The 15,171-nt window shown below is 49.9% G+C and overlaps 1 protein-coding gene across 2 annotated transcripts in view; it reads left to right on the top strand.

Moving 5' to 3' along the window:
• Positions 1 to 13,835: 13,835 nt before the first annotated feature.
• LOC144949634 (cysteine-rich secretory protein LCCL domain-containing 1-like) overlaps positions 13,836 to 15,171 on the top strand; it is a 31,797-nt gene continuing 30,461 nt past the window's right edge. Inside the window, exon 1 of one of the 2 annotated variants that reach the window (XM_078879612.1) lies at positions 13,836 to 14,077. The gene's annotated coding sequence lies outside the window, so the exon portion shown is untranslated. The remainder of the gene's footprint in view (positions 14,078 to 15,171) is intronic. The other variant, XM_078879613.1, reaches the window with a different exon arrangement.

Below are 15,171 nucleotides of genomic sequence, written 5' to 3'. Positions count from 1 at the left end.
TTTTATGAAATGTACTCGTAATGGAAGAACTCCACGACTCCAGGAATGGCCCCGAAGCTTGCCACAACGTCGGGGACCGTGGCCAATTACAGCCAACGTCAGTTGAGCGTAGACAATTCGACCCAAGCCGAAACATAACATATAAAAAATTATGTTTAAAAATATCAATTTTTTATGTTTTATGATAGAATATGGTATTATCATCGGTATGACATAAGTATACCAAGTTTGCAGTCGATACCACGTTGGGAAGTGGGTTAAAATTGAGTTACATGATTTGAGGATACAACAACAACAGAGTGAGTTAAACAAAAGCGTGTAAGACAATTAAACCCAAGCCGAAACATAACATGTAAAAAAGAATGTTAAAAAATATTTTTTATGATAGAATATAGTATTGTCATCAGTATGACATTAGTATATCAAGCTTGCAGTCGATACCACATTGGGAAGTGGGTTAAAATTTAGATACAGGAATTTGAGGATACGACAACAACAACGACAACAACAACAGACAGACAGACAGAGCGAGTTAAATATGAAATCGTGTAACAACCGCCACCTCCTCCACCACGCTTTGTAGTGCCAACAACACTGATGGTGGTGGTGGTGTCGGTAGCGAAGAGCGATTCCATTCCCGCTGACGGCCACCAACGCCGACGATCTCAACCGGTCCTGCGCCTCCCCCTAGGTCCACTCGGCCTCAAAATGAATACCCGGCGCGACGTGAAAACATCGCCACCGGGGAGACAAAGGCGGCCGGGCGTGGTGCTGGTCACCCCGCCCCCTTGGTATGCCGCCATGCCGGCCTTCGTAGGTGCTACTCGCTAACAGCACTTGCCCCACCAGTCTGTGAAGGCTACACGGGGGATCTTTGTCGTCGTTGGTGGTGGTGGTGGTGGGGGAGGATCGGAAAAAAGTCTGACGTTCGTCGGCTTGTGGCTCTCATGCCAAGCTCGCATTCACCAGCAGCTCACAAGCACTGTGGGTGTAGTGCCAATGGCTGGAAATTACCACCACGTTTATCGTATAACACTGGTCAACACACTCTTTTTCTGGCATAAGGTATTCCAACGGTTGTTTTTGAGATATCAAATATGGCATTTTCAATAACAACTGCAGAAGATTTTTTGTTTAAATAAATGTGGATATCTACATAAAATTATATTATACACACACTATCCTAAAAATACAGCACCATATTTTAACACTAAAGCAGTCACTGACTCGCAACAACTTGCAATCATAAGTGACAGAGTTTATTTCGGGTAAAATCAATTAAAATGGGGTATGCCGATAGTATAAAAATGAGATGTGATAGAGCAAATCTGAGATCAGATTTGGAATCAACACCCTGAAATTAGTCTAAAACAGCTGCAAAAGTCCAGGCCAGAAATTTTTTTTTGTTGACCAGTGTCATCGGAGACAAAGATCCCCCGTATAGCCTTAACAGACTGTTGGGGCAAGTGCTGTTAGCGAGCGTCAATAAAGGCCGGAACGGGCACATGACGGGGGTGTGTGGCCAGGACCACGCCCGGCCGCCTTTGTCTCCCCAGCGGCGATGTTTTTACACACCGCACCAGGCACTCATTTGAGGCCGAGTCGACCTAAGTGGAGGCCCAGGACCGGTTCAGATAATCGTCACCGGTAGTGGCCGCGAGCGGGAATGCGAACTCGGGTCGCCGGGCTCGTAGCGCGGTGCGCTCACTGCTCCCCCACCGCTCCACCACCGCTCCCCCACCGCTCCCCCACCGCTCCCCCACCGCTCCCCCACCGCTCCACCACCGCTCCCCCACCGCTCCACCACCGCTCCACCACCGCTCCACCACCGCTCCCCCCAGGGACACGCGGACACACAAAGCAACGAGCAGCACAGGTGGCTGTATACGGTGCGAAAGAAGTTCACCACCAACAACAACAACAACAGCATCTCGAGCGTGCGCAGGAGGCCCCCGGCGTTTTATATCCCCCTCCTGGCAGGGTCAAGGTTTGGGGGGAGGTGGCTGAAGTTATTCCCTTGCGGGAGTCCCCCCAGATGAAATCGGCAACTGGTTGCTGCTGTGACTGGGGCCGTGGGAAATGTGTTTGTCTGGCCGCGGTTTTCGTCTGTTGCGAGTTAGAGGTGGGGGAGTGTTTGTTGGACGAGACGGGTTGGGAGCTGCGGTGGTGAGATGTTAACTACCTCGCCTGGTGTACAGGGGGTCGTGGGTTCGATCCCGACCCTGACGCCTGCTGCTGTGTATTTGGAATTTGCAGTGTCTTTCTCTGATCATCATCATCATCACGGTGGCTAGGAGATGTTAACTACCTCGCCCGGTATACAGGGGGTCATGGGTTTGATTCCGACCCTGACGCCTGCTGTGTATTTGGAGTTTGCGGTGTCTCTCTCTCTCTCTCTCATCATCACGGTGGCTAGGAGATGTTAACTACCTTTCCCAGTATGCAGGAGGTCGTGGGTTCGATCATGATCCCGAGCCGGACGCATGCTGTGTATTTGGAGTTTTGCGGTGTCTTACATCATCACGGTGGCTAGGAGATGTTAACTACCTTGCCCGGTATACAGGAAGTCGTGGGTTCGATCCCGATCCCGACGCCTGCTGCTGTATATTTGGAGTTTGCAGTGTCTCTCCCCGTGGTCGGATGGATTTTTTTCCGGGCTCCTCCGGTTTTTCCCTCCACATTAAGAAAACAACATCACGCGTTTAGAGTGTTTGGCTGCTATGAATTTACACGTGATAAGCCACTTCCTTGAGCTACCATAAATCGAAAATAGACAAGAATAGCGATCTTCTTGGTTCTTTCGGTAAAGTCAAGTAGAAGGGAAGTATCAAAATAATAAAAATAAAACATAGTAAAATAATTCTCACGACGTTTCGGCCACAACGCAAGCAGCCGTCCTCAGGTGACTGTCGGAAAGACAGCGTCTGAAGTCTTTCCGACAGACCTGGTCTTCACCTGAGGACGGCTGCTTGCGTTGTGGCCGAAACGTCGTGAGAATTGTATTTTATTATGTTTTATTTTTATTATTTTATTATTTCCCTTCTACGTGACTTTATCGAAAGAACCAAGAAGATGAATCCCTGCAGTCACGAAAGCTTTAAATCGAAATTTAAGAATAGCGATCATTTGTGGCCAGATCGCGTCTGACAAAGAGCCATCCATATAGCTCAGTGGGCCTTACCTGGTAAAATATTTAAAAAAATGTTTATAGTTTAATGTAGTATGGAGCAAAGTATGGTTCTCTGGAACGCAGCGGGATTGGTGAACGATTGTCAGCTGCTTTCACCACAACGTGGAAGATGATTCCGTAGTTGGGGTAGGCTAACATCAAACAACAGGAAGTGGCTTTTCTAAATAAAGTCATTAAGAGGGCCTGGGAATGTGCTATGATGTACACACTCCATGTAAGCAACTGAGGGTCTATTTATGACACTGCTGTGGTTTTTTTTTTATACCAAGGGGTTAGTTTGAACTTATTGGGTATCTGTTATGTAAGCAGAATCTTACATTTTGACGGCAGTGTTACTTTAAGCTAATGGAATGACATCGAAAGGAATGGAAGGGAATGAAAGATACAGCTGAGAACATTCAATTGTTATTTTATGTTCGTAAAAACAACAACAACAACAACTATGTTGTGTAGTTTAGAGGTGAACGTTGAGCGAACGCGCACTAATGGGCCCGAAGGGTCACGTGACTTGCGTTACCACCTCCGATAGCGAAGAAGTTCAACATACAAACATACATGCTGCCCATAGACTAACACTGCCCATAGACTAACACTGCCCATAGACTAACACTGCCCATAGACTAACACTGCCCATAGACTAACACTGCCCATAGACTAACACTGCCCATAGACTCAACACTACCCATAGACTAACACTGCCCATAGACTCAACACTGCCCATAGACTCAACACTACCCATAGATAAACACTGCCCATAGACTAACACTGCCCATAGACTAACACTGCCCATAGACTAACACTGCCCATAGACTCAACACTACCCATAGATAAACACTGCCCATAGACTAACACTGCCCATAGACTAAACACTACCCATAGACTCAACACTGCCCATAGACTAACACTACCCATAGACTCAACACTACCCATAGACTAACATTGCCCATATACTAACACTGCCCAATATACTAACACTGCCCATAGACTAATACAGCCCATAAACTAACACTTCCCATAAACTAACACTACCCATAGACTAATTCTACCCATAAACTAACACTGCCCATAGACTAACACTGCCCATAGACTAACACTACCCATAGACTAATTCTACCCATAAACTAACACTGCCCATAGACTAACACTACCCATAAACTAACACTGCCCATAGACTCAACACTACCCATAGACTAATTCTACCCATAAACTAACACTGCCCATAGACTAACACTACCCATAGACTAACACTGCCCATAGACTCAACACTACCCATAGACTAATTCTACCCATAAACTAACACTGCCCATAGACTAACACTACCCATAGACTAATTCTACCCATAAACTAACACTGCCCATAGACTAACACTACCCATAGACTAACACTACCCATAAACTAACACTGCCCATAGACTCAACACTACCCATAGACTAATTCTACCCATAAACTAACACTGCGCATAGACTAACACTGCCCATAGACTAACACTGCCCATAGACTAACACTACCCATAGACTAACACTACCCATAGACTAACACTGCCCATAGGCTTAACACTGCCCATAGACTAACACTACCCATAGACTAACACTACCCATAGACTAACACTACCCATAGACTCAACACTACCCATAGACTCAACACTGCCCATAGACTAACACTGCCCATAGACTCAACACTACCCATAGACTCAACACTACCCATAGACTCAACACTAGCCCATAGACTAACACTGCCCATAGACTTAACTCTGCCCATAGACTCAACACTGCCCATAGACTCAACACTACCCATAGACTAACACTACCCATAGACTCAACACTGCACCTCCGATTAGCGTGGTTGGCTGCGTACGGTGCGAAAGAAGTTCAACGTACACGAGCACATTCCATTCGTTGTCGCACCAACTCAAACGGCAGAAACATTGCCACGTGGGTTATTCTGACATCCACCGTTAAGGGCCACGCGTAAATCTTTAAAATAATTTTTATTTAGTAATTCACACGCGTAAAACACCCCCCCCCACACACACACACTTTGTAGCACACTAGAGAGATTTGTTTTGGAAAACCGTGCAGTAGTTACGACGTGGTCTCGAATCCAGGGCTTCTCAGCCTGGGGTGCACGCCACCCCCCTGTGGAGTGCGAGATGCCCTTTATGGGGGGCAGGGGGGGTAGCGAGACATGGCCGGGTTTATTTGTTCGAAGGTAAATAATCGAAAACACAAATTCACAACGTTGTTTCATCAACTACCCATGCGTTTACTGACATTCGACAGGAAATAATCACTGTTCGAATCCTAGATTTGAAGCTTTCGTGACTGTAAGTATTCATATTCTTAGGTGTTTTCGGTAAAGTTACGTAGGTAAAAAAATTAAATTAATAAAAGTAAAATAAAATATCAAGTGATACAGCTATCGTGCTGTGACTGTTCCACCTGAAGACGGAAGCTTGTGTTGCCTCCGAAACGTCGTGATTTTTATTTGATTTTTATTTTACTTTTATTAATTTGAATTTTTTACCTACGTGACTTTACCGAAAAAACCTAATAATCACTGCTCGAATCGCCGAGGAGGTGAGGAGTGGTGGTGGTTTGGCATATTTATTTAGAGGGCAGGAGGAATCCGATGAGTTGTGAAGCTCTTGTTCACAGATGTCCAGTTTTGGGGGGGGGGTCAGTTTGTGACAACAACAACAAACAATACAAACAAACAAACAAAAACCGATAGGAGTGTAAAGTAAAGAAACGGTAAGAAAAGTTACTTGAAAAAATAAATCCTGTCCATTTTTCAGCACTAAAATGCAAAGCCTTGGGGCAAGCCAAGCCAAGCAACAACAACAACAGTCCCACACCAAGCCAACACGGAGCCCCCTCATTAAAATCGAACGATCGATACACACGGCTAAGGATCAATGTCGTAGAATCGCGTTGTTGTTGTTGTTGCAAACGTAGCCGCCGATATCCAGCACCGCCCGATCTGCTTCTGCTTGAGGATCATGTTTCGTCTTCTTGGTTCTTTCGGTAAAGTCACGTAGAATGGAAAAAAGAACAGGTCTGTCGAGGAGACAGAGTCTGAATGACAAGCCCCAAGCTTGGGGCGACTATTTAAGCTGGGATGGAGGGGCGAAGAGCGCCTTGACAAAATAATTTGCAGAATTGTTCTCCACCTGAGGACGGCTACTTGCGTTGTGGCCGAAACGTCGTGAGAATTATTTTATTATGTTTTATTTTTTTTATTATTTTATTATTTCCATTCTATGTGACTTTACCGAAAGAACCAAGAAGATGAATCCCTGAAGTCACGAAAGCTTTAAATCGAGTTCATGTTTCGATTCGTGGCGGTCCCGCATTGCTCCCAGCAACCAAGAGGACCCAACAGGTACGTCCGGCGAGAACCCGATCCCCTCTCACGAACCTACCTCATATTCTTGGTTCTTTCGGTAAAGTCACGTAGATAGAAAAGAAAATTTAAAATAAATAGAAAATAATAAAAGCAAAAAACCCACGACGTTTCGATCGCAACACAAGCGGTCTTAATTTTTTTTATTTTTTTTTAATTTCTATCTACGTGACTTTACCGAAAGAACCAAGAATATGAATTCCTGCAGTCACGAAAGTTCTAAGTCTCTTATCTCACGAGTTGGCTCAAAAGTGGAGCCTCACCACCACCACCCCCCCCCCCCCTCGGGATACAAAACGGTGGTTGAGGTGACTCATAGCCACGTGGCTGACGATGCCCGGCACTTGCCTGGGAGCGGTCGGAAGGCGTGAGTCAGATCAGCTCAACAAGCGAACGGTAGGAGGCTTGCTGGACATCTGTGCGACCCCCATGGGCTAGGAATCACCGACACGCTGCTCTGTCAAGACTCATCTTTTTGGTTCTTTCGGTAAAGTCACGTATAAGGGAAATAATACAATAATACAAATAAAACATAAAATAATTCAGTCACATATTCACTTTAAGATGTTTTCTTGTTCATGTTTTTGTTTTTTTGTTTGTTGCGGTTGCACCCGATTCAAGAGCCGAATGGCTCACAGGGCTATACCTAATAAATGAACTTGAGGTGAAGAACAGGTCTGTCGGAAAGACAGCGTCTGAAATCTGTCAAGACTGTAACAGAACACGCGCACAGTGGCTTGGGCGCATGCTGGGTCCAAGCATGGACATCTGCTGCACCTCTTGGACCGCTTAAGCACAGACTTGGGTGAAAACAGAACACATTCGGAGGATATTCTTAGGTTTTTTCGGTAAAGTCACGTAGGTAAAAAAATTAAAATTAATAAAAGTAAAATATAAAATAAATTAAAAATCACGACGTTGCGGAGGCCACACAAGCTTCCGTCTTCAGGTGGAACACACAAGCTTCAGGTGGAACCGTCACAGCACGATAGCTGTATCGATAGCTGTATTGATACAGCAATCGTGCTGTGACGGTTCCACCTGAAGACGGAAGCTTGTGTTGCCTCCGAAACGTCGTGATTTTTTATTTATTTTAATTTCACTTTTATTAATTTTAATTTTTTTACCTACGTGACTTTACCGAAAAAACCCTAAGAATATGAATCCTTGCAGTCACGAAAGCTTCAAATCTAGAATTAATACATTCTGAGGAGCTCGCCGATCCTGGAAAGATCTGGACACGGTCCCATCTGTGAACGCCTCTTGGCAGGCGAGGAGGCTGCGTTGGCTGTGCCATGTAGCCCACCGCATGCCCAGCCACCGCATGCCTAAGCAGCTTCTACTTGGCCGGATTGAGGGCACCAAGCGGACACGGCAGGGGATGGAGTGATGCGGTACAGGAGGATGTGGAGCTGAGTGGAATTGCCGATGACTGGTACTAGCGGTGTCAAGATCGACCTCTGTGGAGGAGGCTCGTGAATGACGCTGCTGGGCAGTTGGAGGCAGTCGCCCTCCAACAACAACGGAGGGCAGAGGAGCAACGCTCACAACAACGAGCGGAGCGCCGGGTGACTAAAACGCAGCAATTTGGCACAGGAAGGAGCACAGGTGGTGCATTGGCCAGTCATCTCAGTCGACCTGTGGTACCTGGGTCTGTCCCGTGACGTGGTGCGTGTGGTGTGTGCGCGGTGCCCATGACTGCTACCGGCTCGTGAAGGCCGCTACTTTGGGGCAGTTCGAGGCGGCTGCCCTCCAGCAAACAGCGGATGATCGAGGAGCGACGCTCACAACAATGAGCGGATTGCCGGGCGGATAAAACGCAGCAAGTTGGCACAGTGGGCAAACAGTCAGTAGTCGGTCACCACCCATGCACATGGGAAAGATATCGAGTCGCCGGCGGTGAGATGCATGATGCCCGTACCTCCAATTATCACGGTTGACTGCGTACGGTGTGAAAGAGGTTCACATAAATACAACACACACTGACGCTCTCCGTTTGGGGTTCTAAGGCAGGGAGGGATTCCTATTCTGAGCTCTGTAGACATCGGCCAGGGCTCCGAATAAAGGGTAAGGGGCCGTCCATAAATGACGTCACGCGATTTTGGACGATTTTTGACCGCCCCCCCCCTCGTCACACGGCGTCACAAAAAGTCAGACCCCCCCCCCTCAAATATGACGTCACAAAGCTCTGCCCCCACCCCCCCAAAAACATATTTCCATGTTTGAAAATAAAATATGCTTCAAATCGCTTTAAACTATTGTCATTGTAGTGCGTATTTAATGTGGCGCTGCACTCTGATGTTGTAGGAGTGTTGTTATAGCAATTAGTGTTGTCATTGTTGTTATAACAACACTATATTTATTTAAAGCTGCGCATTTTGGATGTGACGTCACATTTCTCAAACACCCCCCCCCTCGTCACACATCGTCACAAAAATCTGACCCCCCCCCCCTCTAGGTGCGTGACGTCATTTATGGACGGCCCCTAAGGGGGGGCGGGGGGGGGGGTCTCTGCAAGACCTCACCTCCGATAAGCGCGTTTGCCTACTTACGGCGCGAAAGAAATTCAACACGCACATCACCCCACGGTGATCCTGGCAAAGGCTCTTGGCGAAGATCCAACGAAGGGCGCTCTGCCTGGCTTCTCTCTCCGTACTCGTAGGTTTTTTCCGGTAAAGTCACGTAGGTAAAAAAATAAATAATAAATAATAATAAAAATAATAGAAATAAAAATAGAAATAAAATAATAAATCACAGTGATTTTTAATTTATAAAATAAAAAAAACTAATAAAAATTATAGAAATAATAATAGAAATAAAATAATAAATCACTGTTATTTTTAATTTATGAAATAAAAATAAATAATAATAGGAATATTTATAGAAATAAAATAATAAATCACAGTGATTTTTAATTCATAAAATAAAAATAACTAATAAAAATAATAGAAATAAAATAATAAATCACTGTGATGTTTAATTTATAAAATAAAAATAAATAAAATTATATAAATAATTAGTTAAATAAAATAATAAGTAACTGCTTTTTAATTTAAAAAATCACTGTGATTTATTATGTTATTTCTATTATTATTTCTATAAATTTTATTATTTATTTTTTTACCTACGTGACTTTACCGAAAAAAACACCTAAGAGTATGAATCCTCGCAGTCACGAAAGCTTCAAATCTAGAATTCTCTCTCCATCTCGCAACACTCGCGAGGCCGCTGGCTGCTGCGGCGACACGTGGCCGGCGCAGTCCACTCCCACACGAGCAGGAATTGGGGAGACCGAACGCTTTGTTGTGACTGCGGTGAAGTGTACGTCATTACTGTGTTGTGTAATGTGTGTGTGTGAGTCTATGGGTCTGTGTGTGAGTCTATGGGTCTCTGTGTGTGAGTGTATGGGTCTGTGTGTGAGTCTATGGGTCTCTGTGTGTGAGTCTATGGGTCTGTGTGTGAGTCTATGGGTCTGTGTGTGAGTCTATGGGTCTCTGTGTGTGAGTGTATGGGTCTGTGTGTGAGTCTATGGGTCTCTGTGTGTGAGTCGATGGGTCTCTGTGTGTGAGTGTATGGGTCTGTGTGTGAGTCTATGGGTCTCTGTGTGTGAGTCTATGGGTCTCTGTGTGAGTCTATAGGTCTCTGTGAGAGTCTATAGGTCTCGGTGTGAGTCTTTGGGTCTCGGTGTGAGTCTATAGGTCTCTGTGTGAGTCTATAGGTCTCGGTGTGAGTCTTTGGGTCTCGGTGTGAGTCTATGGGTCTCTGTGTGAGTTTTTGGGTCTCTGTGTGAGTCTATAGGTCTCGGTGCGATGTGTCTTTGGGTCTCTGTGCGATGTGTCTATGGGTCTGTGTGTGAGTCTTTGAGTCTCTGTGCGATGTGTCTGTGTGTGAGTCTATGGGTCTATGTGTGAGTCTATGGGTCTCTGTGTGTGAGTCGATGGGTCTCTGTGTGTGAGTGTATGGGTCTGTGTGTGAGTCTATGGGTCTGTGTGTGAGTCTATGGGTCTCTGTGTGAGTCTATAGGTCTCTGTGAGAGTCTATAGGTCTCGGTGTGAGTCTTTGGGTCTCGGTGTGAGTCTATAGATCTCTGTGTGAGTCTATAGGTCTCGGTGTGAGTCTTTGGGTCTCGGTGTGAGTCTATGGGTCTCTGTGTGAGTCTTTGGGTCTCTGTGCGATGTGTCTATGGGTCTGTGTGTGAGTCTTTGAGTCTCTGTGCGATGTGTCTGTGTGTGAGTCTATGGGTCTCTGTGTGAGTCTATGGGTCTGTGTGTGAGTCTATGGGTCTCTGGGAGAGTCTATGTGTCTCTGTGTGAGTCTTTGGGTCTCTGTGTGAGTCTATAGGTCTCTGTGCGATGTGTCTATGGGTCTGTGTGTGAGTCTTTGAGTCTCTGTGCGATGTGTCTGTGTGTGAGTCTATGGGTCTCTGTGTGAGTCTATGGGTCTGTGTGTGAGTCTATGGGTCTCTGTGTGAGTGTATGTGTCTCTGTGTGAGTCTATGTGTCTCTGTGTGAGTCTTTGGGTCTCTGTGTGAGTCTATGTGTCTCTGTGTGAGTCTTTGGGTCTCTGTGCGAGTCTATAGGTCTCGGTGCGATGTGTCTGCGGGTCTGTGTGTGAGTCTATCGGTCTCTGTGTGATTCTATGCGTCTCTGTGTGAGTGTATGGGTCTCTGTGCGAGTCTTTGGGTCTCTGTGCGATGTGTCTATGTGTAAGTCTATTGGTCTCTGTGTGAGTCTATACGTCTCTGTGTGAGTCTATGGGTCTCTGTAGATAAGTCGGATTTTACGTGAGTCTGTGATTCTCTATGTGAGTCTATGGGTCTCTGTGCGAGTCTATGGGTCTCCGTGTGAGTCCGTGATTCTCTATGTGAGTCCGCGTGTCTCAGTGTGAAGTGCCTTCTGCCACTATCATTACCGATCATTGCCCCACGCGAGCCTTTGGAGAGGGGAAAAACCTGACCCCGTCTGGCAACCCGGATGGCTTCACCAAACTCATCACACACACGCAGATTTAAAATACACGCGCCCGTCGCCTTTCAAATGCCTTACAAAATAAGAACCGGGGTCTGCCCCCTGACCCAGCCGGTGAGCCTCCCATACTGCACGTGCCCTCAAAGCGCACCTAGCCTGGCACAAGTACCGAGGCAACGTCGCACCCCCCCACTTAGTGACTCACTGCGCTGCGAACCCGCTCGCGGCCGACACCATTGACGAATTCCTGAACCGGTTCTGGGCCTCCCCTAGGCCGACTTAGCCTCAAATGAGTACAGTACCTGGTGTGGTGCGTAAACATTCGCCAACTGGGGAGACCCACCCCCTCGTGTGCCATGCCGGCCTTCATAGGTGCTACTCGCTAACAGCACTTGCCCCAACAGTGTGTTAAGGCTACACGGGGGATCTTTGTGTTTGTGGCTATGCTTGTGGCTTGCCTGCGATTGTGTTGTTGCTGTGGTCTGTGTTTGTACGTTTGTCTGTAATCGTTGGGCTGTGTCTGTACCTGAACTCGTTCAAGAGGGCCTTTGAGGGTCCGAGTTCTCTGCGCGTACAATGCGCGCCTTTGTGTGTCGCTCAGGCCGCGTGTACGTGTCTACATGGTCGTGTCCGCACCGCGTGGGTGTCTGTGTCGGTTGTCTGTGTCGGTGCCGTGTCTGTGTTGTCGGTGTTGTGTCTGTGTTGGTGCTGTGGTTGTGGTTGCGGCTCGAGGTCACACCGCGGGTGCGTGGTTGGCGCTGCCGCTGTGCGCAAACAAATCCCTTTTGTCCCTTTGCCCAGAAAACTCTCGGAGTTTTAACTTCCCCAGGAGGGAGGGAGGGGGGGGTGGAGAGGAAAGGCAGGAGGAGAAAGAGCCAGGGAGGAGGAGATGGAGGAGGTGGTGGACGAGATGGAGATGGTGGAGGAGATGGAAGAGGTGGAGGAGATGGAGATGGAATATGAGGAGTTGGAGGGAAGAACATGGACATAGAGTAGGGAGAGAGGGGGTAGAGAGAGAGAGAGAGGGGGTAGAGAGAGGGGGTACAGAGAGAGGGGGGGGGGGGTAGAGAGAGAGAGGGGGTAGAGAGAGGGGGTACAGAGAGAGGGGGGGGGGTAGAGAGAGAGAGGGGGTAGAGAGAGGGGGTACAGAGAGAGGGGGGGGGGGGTAGAGAGAGAGAGGGGGTAGAGAGAGGTGGTGGGGGGGGGGGGGGTAGAAAGAGAGGGGGGGGGTAGAGAGAGGGGGGGGGGGTAGAGAGAGAGAGGGGGTAGAGAGAGGGGGTACAGAGAGAGGGGGGGGGTAGAAAGAGAGGGGGGGGGGTAGAGAGAGGGGGGGGGGGTAGAGAGAGAGAGGGGGTAGAGAGAGGGGGTACAGAGAGAGGGGGGAGGGTAGAGAGAGAGAGGGGGTAGAGAGAGGGGGTACAGAGAGAGGGGGGGGGGTAGAAAGAGAGGGGGGGGGTAGAGAGAGGGGGGGGGGTAGAGAGAGAGAGGGGGTAGAGAGAGGGGGTACAGAGAGAGGGGGGGGGGGGTAGAGAGAGAGAGGGGGTAGAGAGAGGGGGTACAGAGAGAGGGGGGGGTAGAGAGAGAGAGAGGGGGTAGAGAGAGGGGGTACAGAGAGAGGGAAGGGGTAAGAAGGAGGCGAGCAGAGCGTGAAATATTTTGTGAAATATTTCATTTAAACAGGGGGGGGGCACATGAAGCAAAACATTGAAAAAAAAACAAAAAAAACTAAACGATGAACGAAGCAAAGTGCCGACGACACCGATCATCTTCTTGTTTCCTCTGATCGTAAAAAGAAAAAAAAAGAGAGAATGAACGAGTCAGCTCCGCCCATCATTCTTAACCCCACGGGGGCTGCGGGAGAGAGAATGGGGGAGAGCGAGCGGGCAGGGGAGAGAACTGGGGAGTGCGGGGGGAGTGAGGGGGGGGGGGTGAGGGGGGGAGTGAGGGGGGGGAGTGAGGGGGTGGGGAGTGAGGGGGGATAATGGCGGGGGAGTGAGGGGGGAGAATTAGGGGGAGTGAGGGGGGAGGGGGGGTGAGGGGGGAGGAGTGAGGGGGGAGTGAGGGGGGGGTGAGAGGGGAGAATGAGGGGGAGTGGGGGGGGGGAGAATGAGGGGGAGTGGGGGGGGGAGAATGAGGGGGCGTGAGGGGGGGGGGAGTGAGGGGGGGGGGAGAATGAGGGGGAGTGAGGGGGGAGTGAGGGAGGTGGGAGCGAGAATGAGGTGGTGGGGGGGGGAGAGAACTGGAGACGGGAGGGAGGGAGGGAGGAGAACGGGAGGAGGAGGAGGAGCTGGGAGCGCGTAGGAGCGAGCCGCATTTCTTGGCTTCGTCCGTGAGACGAGAGCGAAGGAGGGAGGAGGGAGGCACGAGAGAGAGAGAGACGAGACGGAGACACGGGCGCTGGGAATCGCGACTCCCACCCCCCCTCCCACAACGCCCTTCCTCCCCGCCATCCCGGCCCGCGGCTCCGACTCCGCTGCCCGCACCACGCGGGGAGCTGCACGCGGCCTCCGGCGGTCCGGTACGACGGGGCAGGGCATGGGAGGAGGGCAGGGGAGGAGGGCAGGGGAGGATGGGGTTGAAAGGCGGGGGGAGAAGGGGGGTTAAGGGCAGGGGAGGAGGGAGAGAAAGGCAGGGGAGGAGGGAGAGAAGGGCAGGGGGAGGTAGAGTAGGGGGGAGGGTAGAGTAGGGGGGGAGGGCAGCAGAGGGCAGGGGGAGGTAGAGTAGGGGGGGGAGAGAAGGGGAGGGAGAGAAGGGCAGGGGAGGGGGGAGAGAAGGGCAGGGGAGGGGGAGGAGAGAGAAGGGGAGGGGGGAGAGAAGGGGAGGGGAGGGGGGAGAGAAGGGCAGGGGAGGGTAGAGTAGGGGGGAGGGCAGCAGAGGGCAGGGGAGGGGGAGAGAAGGGCAGGGGAGGGGGGAGGAGAGAGAAGGGCAGGGGGGAGAGAAGGGCAGGGGAGGAGGGAGAGAAGGGCAGGGGAGGAGGGAGAGAAGGGCAGGGGAGGAGGGAGAGAAGGGCAGGGGGGGGGAGAGAAGGGCAGGGGGTATATGCTGGGACTCACAGGGCGCTGGGGGCCCACGGGGTGTGCTGCCCACTGTCTCCGACCCCTGGGAGGGCGCGAACCCCGCCTCGTCCTCCAGGGGACTCACGTGACCCCAGGGCCCAGGTCGCCTCGCCCAGTCTCCCTCCCTCCCCCTCTCTCCCTCTGTCTGTCTGTGTGGCCCTTCATCTCCCCTCCACATCTCCTCCCATTTCACTCTGATAGGTTTGACATTGGGCAGTCCCGCCTGTGGTGTTCCCTCCTCGTTCAGGATACTAGCAGTCTCCCTCCACCGATATCTCCTCCTCATCTCCCCTCGTCTCCCTCATCTCCCGTCGTCTCCCTCATCTCCCCGTGTCTCCTTCATCTCCCCTCATCTCCCCGTGTCTCCCTTATCTCCCCGTGTCTCCCTCACCTCTCCGTGTCTCCCTCATCTCCCAGTGTCTCCCTCATCTCCCAGAATTCCCCCGTGTCTCCCTCATCTCCCCGTGTCTCCCCGTGTCTCCCTCATCTCCCAGAATCTCCCAGAATCTCCCCGTGTCTCCCTCAACTCCTAGTCTCCCTCATCTCCCCGTGTCTC

The sequence above is a fragment of the Lampetra fluviatilis genome, chromosome 54 (assembly GCF_964198595.1).
Source record: "Lampetra fluviatilis chromosome 54, kcLamFluv1.1, whole genome shotgun sequence".
NCBI lineage: Eukaryota > Metazoa > Chordata > Hyperoartia > Petromyzontiformes > Petromyzontidae > Lampetra > Lampetra fluviatilis.
This window is presented reverse-complemented; position numbering and strand designations above follow the sequence as displayed.